The sequence below is a fragment of the Cervus canadensis genome, chromosome 15, assembly GCF_019320065.1.
Source record: "Cervus canadensis isolate Bull #8, Minnesota chromosome 15, ASM1932006v1, whole genome shotgun sequence".
Classification (NCBI taxonomy): domain Eukaryota; kingdom Metazoa; phylum Chordata; class Mammalia; order Artiodactyla; family Cervidae; genus Cervus; species Cervus canadensis.
In genome coordinates this window covers 66,682,438-66,696,363 of record NC_057400.1, presented here as the reverse complement: position 1 = coordinate 66,696,363, position 13,926 = coordinate 66,682,438, and positions in this window count along the sequence as shown.

The window sequence follows — 13,926 nt, the reverse complement described above, 5'->3', positions numbered from 1 at the left end:
ATCTATAGCTGAGTCAATAATCTGTTGTCATTCTGTAAGGGATCTAAACTGATGTCCTTTATTCTCTCTGCTCTCTCCTCTTCAGGTGTCCCCTTCATCTTCATGACAGTAGCAGGAGGGTTGTGGTCATTCTATGTTTCATTTTTATACACAGTAAAGTATAGAAGAACATAATAAACTTTCTTTCATCAGTTCTTTTTTTCCAGTTTTATTGAGAAATAATTGACATACTTAAACATGTGTAAGTTTAAGGTGTACAACATACTTATTTGACTTACATACATCGTAAAACTATCACCACAATAGGTTTGCTTAACATCCATCATATCATACAGATAGGATAAAAAGAAAAAGAAAAAATTGTGATGATCTTAGTAGATCTTAGGATCTACTCTCTTAGCAATTTTCTTATATATAACACAGCAGTGTTAATGATAGTCATCATGCTGTTCATTACATACCTAACATTTATTTATCTTATAACTGAATTTTGTACTTTTTGGTCTCTTCTTTTAATTCCCCACCCCCATTCTATATCTTTTTTTCACCACAAATCTGCTCTCTTTTTCAATGAGTTTAGTGAGGGGATTTTTGGCTTTGGTTTTTATTTTTCTTAGATTGCACATATAAATGAGATCATACAGTATTTGTCTTTCTCTGACTTATTTCATTTAGCATAATGCCTTCAAGTTCCATTCATGTTGTTGCAAATGCCAAGATTTCCTTATGTTATGGCTGAATAATATATATATGTATATAAAATATATATTATATATGTATTTATATGTGAAGATAATGTATATTTTAGATGTTTTGTATCTGTAAATATGTGTGTGTATACCCAACTTCTTATCTATTCATCTATTGATGGACACTTTAGTTGTTTCCATGTCTTAGCTATTATAAATAATGCTGCTATGAACATGGATATATAGCTTTTTATGTTACTGTTTTTGTTTCCTTTGGATATAGTCCCAGAAGTAGAATTGCCGAATCATATGGTAATCTTGATTTTAATTTTTTCAAGAACTTCCATACGGGTTTTATATGGCTACACCAATTTATAGGACCACCAACAAGGCCCAAGTGTTATCTTTTCTCCACTTTCAGGACAATACTTGTTATATATCTCCCCCCACCCCCGCCAAATTATTTTTATTAGTTGGAGGCTAATTACTTTACAATACTGTAGTGGTTTTTGCCATACATTGACATGAATCAGCCATGGATTTACATGTGTTCCCCTTCCTGAACCTCCCTCCCCTTCCCATCCCTCTGGGTCTTCCCAGTGCACCAGCCTTGAGCACTTGTCTCATGCATCCAACCTGGGCTGGCGATCTGTTTCACACTTGATAATATACCTGTTTCAATGCTGTTCTCTCAGATCATCCCACCCTCGCCTTCTCCCACAGAGTCCAAAAGTCTGTTCTATACATCTGTGTCTCTTTTTCTGTCTTGCATATAGGGTTATCATTATCATCTTTCTAAATTCCATATATATGCATTAGTATACTGCATTGGTGTTTTTCTTTCTGGCTTACTTCACTCTACATAATGGGCTCCAGTTTCATCCACCTCATTAGAACTGATTCAAATGAATTCTTTTTAATGGTTGAGTAATATTCCATTGTGTATATGTACCACAGCTTTCTTATCCATTCATCTGCTGATGGGCATCTAGGTTGCTTCCATGTCCTGGCTATTATAAACAGTGCTGTGATGAACATTGGGGTGCACGTGTTTCTTTCAGATCTGGTTTCCTCGGTGTGTATGCCTAGCAGTGGGATTCCTGGGTCATATGGCAGTTCTATTTCCAGTTTTTTAAGGAATCTCCACACTCTTCTCCATAGTGGCTGTACTAGTTTGCATTCCCACCAACAGTGTAAGAGGGTTCCCTTTTCTCCACACCCTCTCCAGCATTTATTGTTTGTAGACTTTTGGATAACAGCCATTCTGACTGGCGTGTAAGGGTACCTCATGGTGGTTTTGATTTTCATTTCTCTGATATTGAGTGATGTTGAGCAACTTTTCATGTGTTTGTTAGCCATTAACACCTATCTTACTCAAACTCTTCCAGAAAATTGCAGAAGAAGGTAAACTTCCAAACTCATTCTATGAGGCCACCATCACCCTAATTCCAAAACCAGACAAAGATGCCACAAAAAAAAGAAAACTACAGGCCAATATCACTGATGAACATAGATGCAAAAATCCTTAACAAAATTCTAGCAAATAGGATCCAACAACATATTAAAAAAAAATCATACATCATGACCAAGTGGGCTTTATCCCAGGAATGCAAGGATTCTTTAATATCCGCAAATCAATCAATGTAATACACCACATTAACAAATTGATTAACAAAAAAACCATATGATTATCTCAATAGATGCAGAAAAAGCCTTTGACAAAATTCAACATCCATTTATGATAAAAACTCTCCAGAAAGCAGAAATAGAAGGAACATACCTCAACATAATAAAAGCTATATAAGACAAACCCACAGCAAGCATCACCCTCAATGGTGAAAAACTGAAAGCATTTCCCCTAAAATCAGGAACAAGACAAGGGTGCCCACTCTCACCACTGCTATTCAACATAGTTTTGGAAGTTTTGGCCACATAAATCAGAGCAGAAAAAGAAGTAAAAGGAATCCAGGTAGGAAAAGAAGAAGTGAAACTCTCACTGTTTGCAGATGACATGATCCTCTACATAGAAAACCTTAAAGACTCTACCAGAAAATTACTAGAGCTAATCAATGGTTATCTATCTTTTTGATGATTATTTTGACTCTGTTTTAGCATCAGGCAAGTATTCCATAAAAAAACCTATTTTAGCTTCCCTAGGTGTTTTATCAGACACCACGCTTCCCTAGTGGCTCAGCTGTAAAGAATCTGCTTGCAATGCAGGAGACCTGGATTTGATCCCTGGGTCAGGAAGATCCCCTGGAGGAGGGCATGGCAACCCACTCTAGTACTCTTGCCTAGAGAATCCCATGGACAGAGGAGCCTGGCCGACTACAGTCCATAAAATTGCACAAAATTAAAAAAAAAAAAAAATTGCACAAAATCGGACATGACTGAAGAGTCTAAGCAGCAGCAGCAGAAAATTAAAGGAAGTACTATGGGATGATTAACTTAAACCTTAGTTGCTAAACACTTGCAGAGAGAATGGAGGATCGACTCACCTTTAAAACAAATGAAGTCCACTTCATAAAGATGGGGTCAACTTCCTTTCAAGCATAATGGATGTTTACCTAGCTGAGGGTTGGATAACTGAAAGAAATAGTGTTTCAATTAGAAAAGGACAAATAGATTAGTAATCAACAATTTTTGACTGCAGTATTTATATTATTTTTAATCTATGCTTTCCTCTAAAAATTCAAAGAACTTTGAATTACCCGTGTAGCAGAGTTCAACCAATATATATTCTTGGAATAGCCATGGAAAAAGATACATAATTCTTAAGTTCAACTTTGAGACATTACCTACCTACCTATCACCTTCTCTATTTGTAGAGTCATTCCTTCGGGTAGAGTCATAAAAAAAAATTCTTAGCATTCTTTACTATGTACTAATCACTCTTCTGAGCAACACATGTTAACTCATTTAATCCTCACAATTACCTGTTAGATGTTACTATTATCCCTGTTTCACAGATGAGCTAACTTGGACATAGAGAGGTTAAGTGACTTGCCCAGTCTCACACTAAGTAGGTAATTGGGCCAGGATTTGAATCCAGGCATTCTGGCTTCAGAGACAATAATCTTTACTATTGTGGAGTCTGCATCTTTGTGTTCCTAGCTCATAAAATTCAATTCAAGCATGTTTTGTCCTTTCTTAAATGCCCACTGATCTTATATTATTCTGACTCTACCCATCCAGGCTTACAAGCATGATTCAATATGTTCCAGAATATGTCTATGCACCCACTGAGAGTATGAACAGATGAAGAAGGTGAATAAAGAAAAGATTTAATTATATATTGAGTTATAATCATTTCTTTAAACAGGGTCATCAATTTGTATTGCAATGACTTAGGGTTTAGGCAAAAAATATACTTGGAAATTTTCACTAAAAAAGTATGGCATGTTACTAGCTATAGCAATATACATCTATATCTAACATCTGGTTGCATTAATTTACTTTTTCCTCCTTGGATAAATCAAAAAATCAAGAGAATTTTATATTTTTATATTTTTTATAACCAAGAAAATCTTGACTCATTTAAAAATAAATTGGGAAAGTAAGTGAGAATTAAATTATGTCTGTCTTAGTTGTTTTAACTCAAATATTGATTTAGTAAATATTAATTACCTTAAAATTACAATGCCAATTAAGATGTAGTCACTTGATAATTATAAACAATGGAAGCAAACACCTCAAATATATGGCAAAATATAATAAGTTCAATATAAAAAATCCACAAAGATAAAATCCAACCCCCAATACATCAGCAAGACATGAATCTATCAAAATCTGGGCATCAAATTACTAGAGCAGTATGACCAGCATCAGTGTAATTAAATAAGCAAGACAGAATGGCTTCACCATCAAAGAGTTTGGTGACTGATGTTGAGGTGGTTTTAATTATGATTCTGCTCTTCTGGAAAATGCACATTTAGGGAACTACTTATCATCACGTGTACAACTAGCTGCCTGATTTGTGCATTTTTAATTTATTCAGTGAAATGAATTAAAAGCTTACTATGTTCCATGCATATGGGTATGCAGCACTGAAGAAAACAGAACACTGTCATAAAATCATAGAAGAGTAGAATGATTTGAAGAAACAGAAACATAATCCAGTAATGGAGTGGAACCAGTGACAGCTGGAACAGACCATTGGTAAAGAAAAGAATCTGGTACATAACAAGAAAAATGGAATAATCTCCTTTGAAAAGGGATTTTGAGAAGCACATGAGTCTGAGTCAGAGCCGCAGAAGTAATCCATCTAAGACAAGACCATAGCCAGCTATCAAGATATTTTTATGTCTAAACATTCATTTTTTGCTATCCTAGCTGCTGGAAGAAATTGCATCCTCAACATTCTTACTTTCCTTTTCTTCCCTTTCAACCAGCTCTTCACTGTTTACTCACAAACCCAATGTTGTAAATACAGTAATTTGACATTTAAATACCAAACATAAAGAGAAAAGAATAAATATATAAAAGATTTGGTCAACAAGAGTTAAGAAGTCATTTATTTACCACTATACATCTAAATTACCAGGCTCAGACTCTGGTAGTATTATCCATCCCAACAATAACAGAGTGACTCAGATTTTTCATCTAGCCCCCTAAATTATCATGTTGTTCTGGGAGAATGAGTAAGGGCCTTTGCCTAGTCATTTAATTGTACATTATAAGTAAAGGAACCAGGGAGTTTTAGTATTCTCATCCAAATATTATTGGGTTGAGTTTTCCAAGGTAAAATACAGAGACCTTCATGTCTCACACTTCTTTTCTTCATTAGTGTCATGGCAGTCTGAACTCGGGTTGGAAAAGAATTTCCAGACACAGAGTAATGCAGAAAGGAGTGAGTTTACCAAGAGCAAAGAGCATAGACAATGAGGGTGGCTAACTCAGCAGGCTGACCTCCTGACAGAACGGGGAGAATCAAAGGAACACTATTTGAATAGCAGGTCAGCTCAAGAGAGAGCCAATGCCTTTATGGGTTAGTAGCCAATTTTTATAGCCTCATGATAAAGAAAATTTCTGCAGTAAGAGAGGCATTAGGTGATTGGTTAGGGCACTATTGGGTGAGAATTACTGGGGTGGGCATTTTTGCCTAATTTGGGGTCAGGAAGCTGGCTGGTAAGGTCAGGGGGGCTTTTGGTAGTGGTTGCAATGGAGCTCAATCAGTTCCAGAGGCAACCTTGGTTCCCGGCTCCATTTCTGTGGCCTTGGTGCAAGGCCTTGCACCTGTGACCTTGGGATAGGACTCCACAATTAATGCTTCATGTTTTCTTATTGCTTTGCTAATTAAAAGTTGGAGAAATCCACAAAATTTTGAAGTCTTATCTGAAGACACCAAGAAGAAAAAGAAAACCATGCAAGTGTTCTCTTCCCCGAGCCAACTTTTCCTCGTTGTAACGGCTGGAAAGAGCAGCCCAGGAGCTTCTCCTATACGGAAAGTGAGTCTTGCCCATTGGTCTGCTCACACTTTTGCACAGATTTCAGTCAGTTCAGTTGCTCAGTCATGTCCGACTCTTTGAGACCCATGGACTGCAGCATGCCAGGCTTCCCTGTCCATCACTAACTCCTGGAACTTGTTCAAATTCCTGTTCATCAAGTTGGTGATGCCATCCAACCATCTCATCCTTGGTCATCCCCTTCTCCTCCTGCCCTCAATCTTTCCCAGCATCAGGGTCTTTTCCAAAGAGTCAGTTCTTCGCATCAGGTGGCCAAAGTATTGGAGTTTCAGCATCAACATCAGTTCTTCCAATGAATATTCAAGACTGATTTCCTTTAGGATGAATTGGTTGGATATCCTTGCAGTCCAAGGGACTCTCAAGAGTCTTCTCCAACACCACAGTTCAAAAGCATCATTTCTTCGGCATTCAGCTTTCCTTACAGTCCAACTCTCACATCCATACATGACTACTGGAAAAACCATAGCTTTGACTAGATGGACCTTTGTTGGCAAAGTAATGTCTCTGCTTTTTAATATGCTATCTAGGTTGGTCATAGCATTTCTTCCAAGGAGGAATTATCTTTTAATTTCATGGCTGCAGTCACCTTCTGCAGTGATTTTGGAGCCCCAAAACATAAAATCTCTCATTGTTTCCATTGTTTCCCCATCTATTTGCCATGAAGTGATGGGACCGGATGCCATGATCTTAGTTAGATTTCAGTTACCCTCAAATTCAAGAAAGAGGTCAGACCCAGAGACAGACTGCAGAGAAAGCTCACCTCATTAACCTGTACTGACAGCATTGTTGCTGCTGTTGAGCTGCTGAGTCATGTCTGACTCTTTGCAACCCCATGAACTGCAGCATACCAGGCTTAACATAGGCTTTCATTAATAAGTGAATGACCATATATCACCAAATATTTAAGATAAGATCAAGTAAGATACGGGACTTCCCTGGTAGCTCAACTGGTAAAGAATCAGCCTGCAATGCAGGTGATCTTGGTTTGATTCTTGGGTTGGGAAGATCTCCTGAAGAAGGGATAGGCTAGTCACTCCAGTATTCTTGGGCTTCCCTGGTGGCTCAGATGGTAAAGAATCTGCCTCAATGCGGGAGACCTGGGTTCGATCCCTGGGTTGGGAAGAGCTTCAGGAAGGAAGAAATGTCAACCCACTCCAGTACTCTTGCCTGGAGAATCCCCATGGACAGAGGAGTCGGTGGGCTATAGTCCATGCGGTTGCAAAGAGTTAGATGTGACTGAGTGACACAGCACAGCACAGCAAGATAAGATCAAGAAATTGATTTTTGAAAAGTTATTTCAAGAAATAGAAAAGAAATTTTAAATATAAATCTATGTCTATAATAGGATCAAGGAAATACAGCATCAATAAAACAAGACTGGACACCTATAAACTGAAGCAATTAAGAGAACAGAAATAAGTTCATTGGAATTAATTGCAAGTGCAATATTTAAACTGAACAGAAAAATAATAGAATAAACGTTGTTGACGATTACATTAGTCCTGTGGAAGATAAATTTAAAGAAGTATACTAGAACATACAGCAAACTGACAAGATCAAGGAAGAATTCCATAGGAAAAAAAAGAGACAATGGAGGGGAAGGGTGAATTTCAAGGAAATGCAGATCATTTTTATTATTGTCATGAACGTTTCCTCCTCTGTCTTCCAGTGTATATATTTCTGCCTTGTCAAACACACAAGTTGCAAGTAACCCACATTCGTGCTCAACCACTCCGTTGTTTTGCCACCTCGTGGACTATAGCTGGCACACCAGGTTCCTCTGTCCATGGAATTTTCCAGGCAAGAATACTGGAGCAGGTTGCCATTTTCTCCAGGGGATCTTCCTGATCCAGGGATCGAACCCACATCTCTTGTGTCTCCTGCATTGGCAGGTGGGTTCTTTACCACTAGGCCACCTGGGACGCCCAAGCAACTTGCTTTAGCCAATTAACCACTTGCAAAAGTCATGTATACCATTTCTGGATGGAAACTTTTAAGTCCAATTTATTTTTCCCTGTCTACTATGAGACTTGCAATAAAGGCCATTTCTTAGCCTAAGTCCTACTGTGAAAACTCAATTTAACAAAACATTTTGTCACGGCACAATATTCAGGAACCTAATAACAGATTTCTCATCATTCTTGCCAGGTGTAATCCTCAATGGATATGTATATAGAGAGTGTGAGAAAATAGCATTTTTGTACCACTGTTTGTGAGAGTTTGAAGTTTTACAGTTGCAGGTAAAGCTTTGTGCTTTGCGATTATACACAAATTGGATGTTACCATAGCAGAAAACCTCAAATATGTGTCCCTGGCCTCATAAGCAGCCAGTGGGCAGAGAGAAAACTATTACTCTAGAAGAATGGTGATGGTATGCAGTGATAAAACATTTTAAAACTGTCACCAGTTGTCATTCTGAATGAAGATAATGTACTGACTGAGTTTATGCCTTTATTCTGTTGGGAAACTTAGTGTAGGTTGCTTGCTGCAGAGCGGTTGGTTGCATTTTAAAAAATTCTACAAGACAGAGACAAACTCAGAAGTAAATTGTCTGGATTGCAAGCAAAATTTAAGGGGTACAGAAAATCAAAGATTTTGGATCCTTGTAGGGTTAAAAGTTTAAAAACTCTAAAACATCAAAAGAAAATAGTGACACTAGTGGTAAAAAAACCTAGATGCCAATGCAGGAGATGTAAGAGATGTGGATTCAATCCCTGTGTTGGAAAGATCCCTTGGAGAAGGGCAAGAGTACTGGAGAGGGTAGCCATGCCCTTCTCCAGGGGATCTTCCTGACCCAGGGATTGCCCCTGAGTCTCCTGCATTGCAGGCAGATTCATTAGCATCTGAGCCAGCACGGAAGCCCTTATATGCGTGTATATATAAACATATACACATCCTATTTACTCTAAAGCCCTGTGTGAGAAAAGTGCATTTTTCTGATTTTATCATATTTATTCTAAAGAAAACAAAATGCTGTTTTCAAAGAGTTAAAAGATTAATTAATTACCGTGTTTAGCCACTGGCATAGCAGCACACATATATAAGGAACTGCTTTTCTGAAGAGTGAGAGCTCTCCAGAAACTTGAATGATGTAAAAGCATCAACCAAGTTAAAAAGGAGAGAAAAAACTACAATTACATGTCTGTCTGAGCTTCTAGATGAATTCTTTAAAACGATGCCCTCTTCATCTTTCTTGGTACCTAACATCTAATCTTTGTAGGTGTTAAATAAATGTTCAGACATTATTGGGTGGATTCTTAGGACTAGATGACACTGTATGAACATATCTGCCAGAGTGTGACTTATTAGAAATTTCAAAGCACAAAATTTTGGGAGACATCCACCACTTTGCCGAAAATGGCCTGGATTCCATAATTAAACTATCAGATTAAAAAGCAATTTTTTAAATAACTTTTAGTACATCACTGTGATATAACTATAAACTTCATCTTTTAGTTTTGGTCTCAATTACTGTTATTTCCAATTTTCAATTTGATTTTTCTTTACCCCAACCTTTATAATCTTATTAGTCATTAATATGTATGCTCACCAATTTGTTTATTTTTCATTCCACATTTATTAAACCCTTTTGTGAATAAGATAATTATTATACAATTACAAAATCCTTCACTTGCCAGATATTTATATTCTTCACAGGTAAAGAAGTTCTGATATAGACCTTTTTCTGCTTCTCTTGAAGATAAAATGAGATTTCTTACAAAAGAGTAAGTCAAATAGTGATTTTTTATATATTCATAGCACCTAAGATGTATGCAATAAAATCAACTATCTCCTTTTTATTCATTTATTTTTTAAGTTCTGATGTCATCCTCATCATACAGATCGCATCTGATGATCAGTAGAAAATGTAATCAGTCATCTAGATATTGCTGTTTATACAGAGAATGGATAAATGATACAGAGAATGGATAAACAAGGTCCTGCTCTATAGCACAGGGAAATATATTCACTATCCTGTGATAAACCATACTTGAAAAGAACAAGAAATATAATATATACATGTATAACTAAATCACTTCACTGAACAGCAGAAATTAACATTGCAAATCAAGTACATATCAATAAAATAGAATTTTTAAAAATAAATCTATATTATTGTCTATACAACTTAATAGTCAGTCAGCTATTTAGAAACATTAAGATAAGTTACTAATTTCTTTCTTCAGCTTTTTTAATAAATATCCTGGAATATTGGAGGGCTTGACATTAGGAAGGAAATGAAATATTGAAGGTCCAACTCCACTTTCAGATTTTTGTGTATATTGTAAGTAGAGCAAAGCCTAAAATAGGACAAGTCCTGTGAGAGACTAATGACAGATGTATGCCTGGGGATTCTCACTTTTTTTTAATCACCAAAAGCATTTGCATGTATTTTATCAACATTGTAATTGTGATTCCATCTCATGAAGTTTTGCTTTTACTTTGAGATTTTAATTCTTACACGTCAAGAATTTACCATAAATATGCAGGTTTAAAAATAGTCACAAATGATCTAGTTAATCCCTTGAGCTTATGACATGAAAAGAATGGGAATAAATGGTGTGGTACCTGTTGAAACTCCTCCAAGATTTTCACCCACTTATTCCAAAAAGGGCGTTGCTAGTGTTGAGACACTAAACAAGCTAAATACTTGAAATGCCTCACAGCAGATTTTTTTTTTTCCTGGAAACACAGCTATCCATGTTTTAAATTTATAACATTAGAAATTAAAACAAACAGAGCTAACTAAAGACTATCTTCCAAGTATATTCTGCAGTAAGATACATAAATCATATTTAAAAATTTTCACTGTTACTGTATATTAAGGAAAATGTAAAAAAATTTCTTTGGTCCTGCTGGGTCTTGGGTCACTCAGGTTTAGTTGCTCCATGGTATGTGGGATCTTAGTTCCTCGACCAGGGATCAAACCTGCATCCCCCAGATTCTTAACCACTGGACTACCAAGGAAGTCTGGAAAATGTACCTTTTTAAGTTAATTATATACATATGAATAACATCAACATAGATTTAAGAGTAGATGCTACTAACTAACAATTTCTGCTATTACACTATGAGTAAAATTGCTTACGTCAGACACTTGTGACAAGATATGCTAACTGCATTAACATTAATAATAAAATTATATTAATTAATTATGAGAATAACGCTGAGAAGTACTATGAATACAATGTAGTTTAAAACAGAGCGCATAAAGAATTTGGTGTCTGATGGAGCCTGAAGTCAGGATCAATAGGAATGACATGCTAGAGATTTTAGACCAGATTTTGAATGTAAGAAGAAATTATTAAAACACTCTAGTTTTTAAAATTTTGTTGTAGTGATTAGATTTTAAATCCAAAAATCATTGGCTTGACGATTACAATAGTAAAAGGAATAATGGATAAGTTTGGGTGGATAGATGATTAATGGTTAGAGAGATAATTCATGCTCAGAAAAGAGTATTTATGGCAAAATCCACTGCAATATTGCAATTTGCCTCCAATTAAAATAAATTAATTAATAAAAAAGAAGCAGTGAAATATTATGCATGTGTGTTGCACATATATACTATATATATGTTATGTTGCATATATTATATGCTACACACATACACACACACTCACACACACTTAGAAGTATCACTTTAACGTAGCTCTTGGTGAATGTGAGATGTTTAAATACTGTTGAAAAATCCTATACTTTTACTTATAGGTAACCTCTAGTTTTTGAAATACTATGTTGCAATTTATTGCTTCCTTATTCAGTGAACATTTGCTGGACACCTACTATGTGTCAAGTACTTTGTTAGAAATGGCAAATAAGGTACAAATTATTTTTGCCCTCATGAGATTATATTGAGAAAGATAGATAATAAACAGGTATATAAACAAATAAATGTGAAATTGCAAGTTTTGATAAGTGTGATGGAAAATAGACATTTGGGAAGTAACGAGATGGGTGAAGGTTTTTTCTTTAGATGGGTTGTTAAGGAATACTACTTTGGGAAACCAACATTTGAGCTGTGATATAAATAATGAGAATCCAGATATAGTAGTAAAAGAACATTAAAAAAGAGCAAATTCCACATATAAAGATCATAAAGAAGCTAAAAGCACAGCATATAGGAATTCAAAGAAAGTATAGCTAAAACTGTTGAAAAAGGTGACTGTCATTACATGAAACAGAAATAGTAGTGTATAGCAGTGTAGAAGACAAATTATGTCTTTTAAGTGATGGAACATAAATTTAATTAATTCTAAATTCAGTGATCAAAAATGTGTAGCTTTTCTGTTTCAGTTTATTCATTTGTAAAGTAGTAATAACAACCGTACATCATAAGATTTTTATGAAGATTAAATTAGTTGAAATAAGTAAACTTAAAATACTATTCAGGACAAAGGAAGTGCTCTGTAATTAACAATTATTTATATTATTGTTGCAATTATTTATATTATATCATTATATAATATTATTATAATTATATTTTATATACTTACATATATCATTTATATTAATAATATATATTATATACTATATTATTATATATAAACAGTATATTATTTATATATAAATATAATTTTTATACAATTATAAATTTATAAAACACAATTATAAATTATAAAAATACAATTATACAATTATATTATTGTATATAATACAATTATAATTATATAATATATATTATACATTGTATATATTTATAATACATTATATATAATATATAATATGATATATATAAGATACAATATATATTATTTATGTATAATTATAACATAATTATATTATATTATTATATTGAAAGCCTTAAAAATATGTGCCAATATTCATCATTATTCAGGAGAGAAATCGAATAGACTGTGATCCAAATAATAATTATTTAGGATTTGTAAAACACATGTTCTCTATCACAACTGCCCAACTCTATCACTGTAGCTTGTGTCCAGTAAAACTATTTACACAAGTAGGTGGTGGATTAGATTTGGCTTGTGAGCTATAGATATAAGTCCCTGAATCAGAGGATTACACAGCTTAAACATCTGCCGGCATCACCAAATTTCCTGAAAAGGGCTGAGGATCTGAAAATCAGTTGACTAGCTACTAAAAGGTAGGGTTGGTTAAAAAAAAAAAATTGGAAATTATTGGATTTATAATTTTAAAAATACATTTTAGTTGGTAGCAATAAATAAGCATGGATTATTGCTCTCCCAAGTATAATTTGTGATGTCTAACAATTAAGACCAGCCAGTCCTTTTATTGTTGCTGTTCAGTCACTAACTCATGTTTGACTCTTTGCAACCCCATGGACTACAGCCCACCAAGCTTCTCTGTCCCTGGACTATCCCAGGCAAGGATAGTGGAATGGGTTGCTATTTCCTTCTCCAGGAGATCTTCCCAATACAGGGACCAAACCCACGTCTCCTGCATTGTGGGAGGATTATTTACTGCTGAGCCACCTGCAAAGCCATAGCCATCCCCTGCTAATCTGAGAACTCTCCACAGATATGAAAATCTTAGCCAAGCTCAGGCAGGCCTGGCCCAGGTTAGTACAGCTGGTTTGTCCCACTGAAATTGATGATCTACAGAATCCTGGGGTAAATCAAGGTTATTTTTAAGCTATGTTTGGGGATAACTTGCTAGACAGCAAAAAGTAATTGACATAATAGACTGATTATCATTGTGTTAAACAGATAATGCATATTAAATGATGGCAAAACTTATATAAAACAGAATGAATATGAATAACAGTGTTTACTAAGTGCCCTCTATACATA